Source organism: Crocuta crocuta, unplaced genomic scaffold (assembly GCF_008692635.1).
Source record: "Crocuta crocuta isolate KB4526 unplaced genomic scaffold, BGI_CrCroc_1.0 scaffold4700, whole genome shotgun sequence".
Taxonomy (NCBI): Eukaryota; Metazoa; Chordata; class Mammalia; order Carnivora; family Hyaenidae; genus Crocuta; species Crocuta crocuta.
In genome coordinates, this window is record NW_027533184.1 from 5594 (window position 1) to 11849 (window position 6256).

Genomic DNA, 6256 nt, shown 5'->3' on the forward strand with positions numbered 1-6256 from the left:
TTCCCATTTTGCAAATGAATGCTTTCTCTGATGGACGATTTGGCAGCAATATTTTCTTGTAATGGGTAGGTTGCTTCTCAATCTGTGGATTGTTGAAGAGACTACCCTTGGCCCGTGTGAAGCCTTGACGAGGACTCCATCAATGTGGGAGATTTCTTGTGGACTCTCTGTTCTTGTCCTTGGTCTATGCCCCTGTTCAGTGACCTCACTACTATAATGTTTGCTTTCTGTAGCTTTCTACTGATATTTCCTGTCTGCAAGGATGGAGACACCCCTTGCTTTTCCTTCTCAAGGATATTTTGACTATGTGAGCAAATTTGTGCTTCCGTATGTATTTGAAGATATTGGATTTCTAGGGAATGACATTGTGATTTTGATAAGTGTGTCATTGAATCTGTGATCACTTATTCTAGGAAGTGGCCATTGACCTTCCTCTTTTAGTGCCTGAAGGCCTCCCATGGTGCCTGGGAGGAGCCCAGGAATTTCTTCTTTCCACGTCAAAAGTCAGATCTGGCCCTCAACTAATGTCAGAGCAATATGCAGGGGAGCAGCGCTCATGTCTTCTTCATCTTTGGAATTTCATGCTGTGCGATTGAGAGTGGCATATGTCTCAAATCAATTTTATACAATCGCTTCTCAACTCAGTGTCTTACACAAAAATAATACAATAAAAGAAAACCTATGATTGCTCCCTCACACCAGTCACATTTCAAGTGTCCAATAACAGGTGGAATTTCTGGATGTGACACTTAGAGGGGCAAGATTTAGTGGGCAGGTAGAAAGGTAGTACACTGTGATTTCTGTAACTTCTCTGTCTCATGGGAAGGTCTGCAAGTGTGAGCCATGTCTTCCTGAAGGGCTGCACCTACGGTGAGCCCAGTGATCCTGTGGACACCTACATGGAGTTCAGGAAGATGCTGTCTGACCCTCGGAAACCTCAACTTGAGTCAGAGTGCCGGGCAAGCCCTTCTCGCTAAGAAGATTCTCTATACTTGTGTTCCTACAGATTCGTGCATGGAGAGCACAGCAGAGTCCAGCAACAGGGAGCTGGAAAACTCTGCAGGTAGGGAGCAGCACTCAGTTGGGGACAGTGGGAGAGGGCGGCAGGAACTGTGAGGTTTCGCCGGATACTCTGGAGTCCGAGGAAACTGGTCAGGAAACCAGAAAGGAAAGGGGAGTAGGTGCACAAGTCTGCTGTGTTCTTTGCAGAGGTCTCAGACATACTATCAGTGAAATGTGTCCATGGGCATTGAGGGGGCTGTGGTTGTCATCCCCGTTTCTTACTGCGCTCTTTTGAATCATCTTTCCCATCAAACCACAGTTGCGTCCCTTTCCCATTGCCAAAGCCAAAGCTTGGGTAGCAGCTTTCAGAAATTGCACGTGGGGGATTCAGGTCTTTCCTGTCATGGATCCACAACGCACATGACCTGAGAAACAAGCACCCAGCAGTCAAAACACAGGACAGTGTGGGAAGGGGTCGTAATGACACGGGGATGTAGCCTTCTTTTAGCCCTGGGAAGAGCGTAGAAAGGTCACTTCCTTCATGCCAGTCATGGGTCCTGTAGAGAAGCTTCCGCAACATGACCTCAAAGGACATGCCCCGAAAAAAAACCCATTGAGGCCCGTTTTTCCGTGAGGTAATGGCTAGACTTTTGAATTCATTAAGTCCGTCATTGTTCTAAGACGATAGACAGTAAGAAGCATTTCTATATCAATACAGCAGGTCGAATATTCCCCAAGTGTCTAGTCCATGATTTGTGCACATTAGCTACCTTTTGAACAGAGATCAAATTCGATCTCCCCATGAAAGAGCGGGTCCAGATTTTTCGATGTTAGTAGACGTGCTTGACAACAGGTGTCGCTTAAGATAAACTTGAACAGATAATACCGCAAGTTCCAGTACACCACCTCTCCACTTTCCCTCATTTCAAACATCTTCCATGAGCATGAGACATAGGTCACTTTGAATGAAAGAACATCAATCCTTCTTATGAAGTCAAGCCTACACGTTCTGCCGAAAGACATTCCAGGGGATTTAGGATTCTATGCGATTGACAGTGCAGAATTTCAAGTATTCCCATGGCCGAAAGAGACAGGAATTGAACCCCTACTGTTCATGACAGCAGTCTCCACGGGAGCCAAGAGACACCACCCAAAAGTCCATCAAGGGATGAGAGCATGAATAAAATAGGAATCATGCACACAACGGAAAACTCCTCAGACATTCACGGATGCTTTTCGTCAAGCACAAATTACAAAGAGGACATGATAACACAGAATCCCAGCAAACACATGATGTAGATCCTAGGGTAAGAATTGATTTTCAAAGAGACAGACATGATAACCTGGCTGAACTTCCAACAATCAAGAGAGGCTATGAGACCCCTATCTTACACGCAAGGTACTTCTAGGTTTCCCCGAGTTTTCTCAACCCTCTCACCTTTAACAGGATCATTTTTGCTCAAAAGACAAAAGCCCTATGGCCCATAAATTTCCTGCTCCTCTCCTGTGCCATCTCTTGTACCCCAAGAGGATGCCCAGCAGCGGCACAGTCCATAATTACTATTCACCCATATGCAAATGCTCACCTCATGTTCACATCAATAGAAACTGTGACTAGTTCCCGAGCTGCCCCAGCAGTGAAATTCATTGATCACCCATCTCCATAGTGTTGTGTCCATGACTCGCGTCGAGCAAAGCAAAGCTCCTGGAATAAGTCCTGAGCACTCCCACTGGTATCCTGAAACTATCTGTGTATCTTCTTAGGTACCCCCTATGAGTTCACAGAAGTCATTCCATTTAATGCTGGAGATGGAGACAGCACATCGACCTCCGAGGTATGCTTGCCTTTCTTTGTGTAATGAAGATTGCTTTATTTCACTTTCAATAGAGTAACGTATCTAACTCTCAGCATGCACGCACCTGTGTGTATATACGACTGACTTAATATGGGGATTAACCACTGACAGACTGTGCCCAAAGGATACCAGATTGCAAATGTGTTTTACAAAGAGCAGGATCAGTTACCATGTGCAGGATACTGACCAGTTCATGAGCAGCCGATTTTTGTGCTTGCATAGCATTTTTCCATGGGTGGCTCAGTCGATTAAGCGTCCAACCTTCGCTCAATTCATGATCTCACGGTACATGAGGTAGACCTCTGCATAAGGGGGTGTGCTGACTGCGGAGCCTAGAGCCTACTTCAGATCTGTGTCTCCCTCTCTCTGCCCTTCCCCGACTCTACCCTGTATGCGTGTCTCTCTCTAGAATATAAATACACATGACACAATTTTCAAAAGGATGTTGGACATACGCTCTGTAGGAATATTGATGTCTTTGTTTAGGACTCTGTTTGCTCTGCGCTTGGTTTGGGGTTCTTTGCCTCTGTCGCTCTTTCCCATCTAATTTGTTCCTGTCAAGATGACAAAAGAGCTGTGCCAACAGAACACAGCATCATCGGATCCTCATAGTGTTTTGTTTTCTGACATTGCAGAGCACCCTGCTGGAAGGCGAAAGCGTATGTATTCTGGAGTCACTCCCTTGGTAAGGATAAATTTGGAAGATGAGAAGGGTGGGACTTTCTTGCAGACTTACTGTGCAGAGCCACCCTGATTCCAGGTGCTCTGGGTCTGAGAATAAGGACATTGCATTGCAAAGGGGTTCTCCAGGAAAAGACCTGTGGTCACATGGTAGGGCCCCAGAAGCAGAGGTACTGCCACTGGGTGGTGTAGGTTTGTGTGCAGGGAGGTAGGTGTGTCTACATGTGAATCCATGTGATGTAACTCTCAGTGCTCGTGTGGGTGCGTGCGCGCGCACGAGCACGCATGTGTTTTGTGTATGATGTGTTTCCCTGGATGTATATAGACTTCCCTAAGCATTACTCTTAAAGGTGGTGACTGTGCCAATACAAAATCCCATCGCCATTAAATCACGAGGGTTTATGCGTATTAAAATGAATCAAATAGTGCAATGTATATGTGTTCATTGTACGCCCAGCACATGTGAGCATGTACAAGGGAAACCAATATCACATCGTACAGTGTCTGTCACAGAGGCAGTGACAATAGGATCTCACTTCCTGCAAGATCTTGTGGCACAATGGTCATGGTGTGTCACTCTTGTCTCTTAACTCACACACAGCCCTCTTTATCTGAGGCTCCACAATGAGTCTTCCGAGCATCAGTCTAGTCACAGAGTTCCGGGGCAGGCCTTCTTCCTTCCGCAAGTTGCTTCATGTTGAGCCACGTGCCAATTCCGTTTTGGTGGGAACTGGAGAAATCAGGAACTTCTAGGACTAGGCAGAGAGACTCATTCCTTCTTTCTCCACTTTCTTGGAATGGGATCTGACATTTCTCTGCAGATACTGCTGCTGAGAAGAAAGCTATCTTCTCAGATGGAAAATCCAGTACCTACCACTGACCCTCGTTGCAGTTCTGAGTGCTGGGCAAAAGGTGTAATTCCAAGAGACCAACAAGGTCTTTGTCAGAGACTGACCGTCAGTGTGAGCACTTGGTTCTCTTCCAAGGAGCACAGTAGGCTAGGTTGTGTAATACGAGGTGTGATAAAAGCACTTCAACAGGTGCTTTTACGAGGTGTGAAGGGAGAATCCCCACTCACATTCCTGTTCATATGCCAGTGGAAAGACGGGATGGATGAACTCTTTTCCAAGTAAACCACTTCCAACAGTCATCGTAAGATAATATGAACACTAACAGAGCCAAATTACGATTCAAGTTTCCTTTACAGTCTAAATCTTATGAAAAATGATGATTTTGATACCACTTGATTTCCACTTGCCCATTTCCACAAAGAAATAATACAAACAGAAGATGCTGATCCTTTCAAAGTCACTGTGTACTCCAGAAACTGTCTCCTTGTTGTAAGGTTCTCCTGGAAAGCTTTCATCTGTGGAGCATCATTTCAATTATTGGCAGTTCCTCACAAAGATTCAAAATTAGGCGAAACCATATTACTTGATCTCACCTTGCTGACACTTACCACGTTTGTGCTCCTTAGTGAATGGGGAAAAGAAAGGACAGGGCCATCTTGCTGGTGGACGTCCTGTGTTCACATTTTCTTGAGCGCCTCATCTTGCGATCTTCCGCTCATTCTCCCCATCAACTTCTGTGACCCGTCTCCCGAGAACGCACTTTTTTTTTTACATTATACCTTTTTGAAATTATATTTTTGTCGTAAAGACACAGGGAACATGACATCTGTCCAAATAGACAGCATATGATTGTTCAATCAATACACAGAATGGTGCAGCATGTTTCCAGACTCTCCCATCTAACAAGACCAATTTCCCTCAAGCTTGGGATAGCCACACCTCATCGGCACCTCCCCAAACTCTTGGCAATCCCACATCTTCACTCTGCTACCAAGAGTCCTTGACTGGGTTCCAATCCTCATGGAAGTGCAGTCAGAGAGATTTGTTTCCCTGAGATTGGCTTATCTCACTCAGATGAATGTCTTCCCTGACATTCCTGACTCCATACATGACAGAATGTGCTTATTCTATGAAAGCTATACTATATGTCTTATGAATATATCCCTTTCTCTTCAAAATTCCTGTGTTGATGGGTAGTGGACTAAAGTGTCCATATCTTGACTATGGTGTACACACTGCAATGAACACGGGATCACATGTATCACTTTGACACAATGATTTCCTTTGCTTTGGATGTACGCTCAGTTTCATGATTACTGAGTTTTATGGGAACTGGATTTGCCATTTTTTGGGTCAACTCAAGACAGTCTTCCGTGATGGCTGCACCATTCTGGTTTAAAATTGACCAGTGTCAATGCTTCAGTTTTCCGCATTGTTACCAACACCCTTGTTCGGTGTTTGCTTTTTGGTGTTTGGCTTGGATCCAAGCCATGCTAACAGATGAAGTGGTATCTCTTGTCCCTCATTTGTATTTCCCTCATGGTTCGTTATGTCCGTGTCATTTCCTCACTCTGCTAGCCATTGATTCCCGCCCCCCTGGAGCCATAACTATGCAAATCTTTTCCCCACGCTCCAATGTGGTTAGTTGCTCTTTCTTCCCCTTATTGCCAATAAACGCTTTTTCTGATGGAAGGTTTGGCAGCAATATTTTCTTTATTGTGTAGGTTGCCTTCTCAATCTGTGGATTCTTGAAGAGACTACCCTTGGCCGGTGTAGTAGTCTTGACGAAGATGCCATCAATGTGGGAGATTACTTGTGGACTCTCTGTTCTTGTCCATGGTCTATGCCCCTATTCAGTGACACCCC

The 6256-nt window shown here is 45.1% G+C and overlaps 1 long non-coding RNA gene across 1 annotated transcript in view; it reads left to right on the plus strand.

Annotated features, from left to right (window-relative positions):
- Window positions 1-1004: 1004 nt before the first annotated feature.
- Window positions 1005-6256, plus strand: part of LOC144216920 (uncharacterized) — a 6100-nt gene continuing 848 nt past the window's right edge. Inside the window, exons 1-3 of the long non-coding RNA XR_013330797.1 lie at window positions 1005-1063; window positions 2767-2837; window positions 3494-3543. This is a non-coding gene — a long non-coding RNA (uncharacterized LOC144216920). The remainder of the gene's footprint in view (window positions 1064-2766; window positions 2838-3493; window positions 3544-6256) is intronic.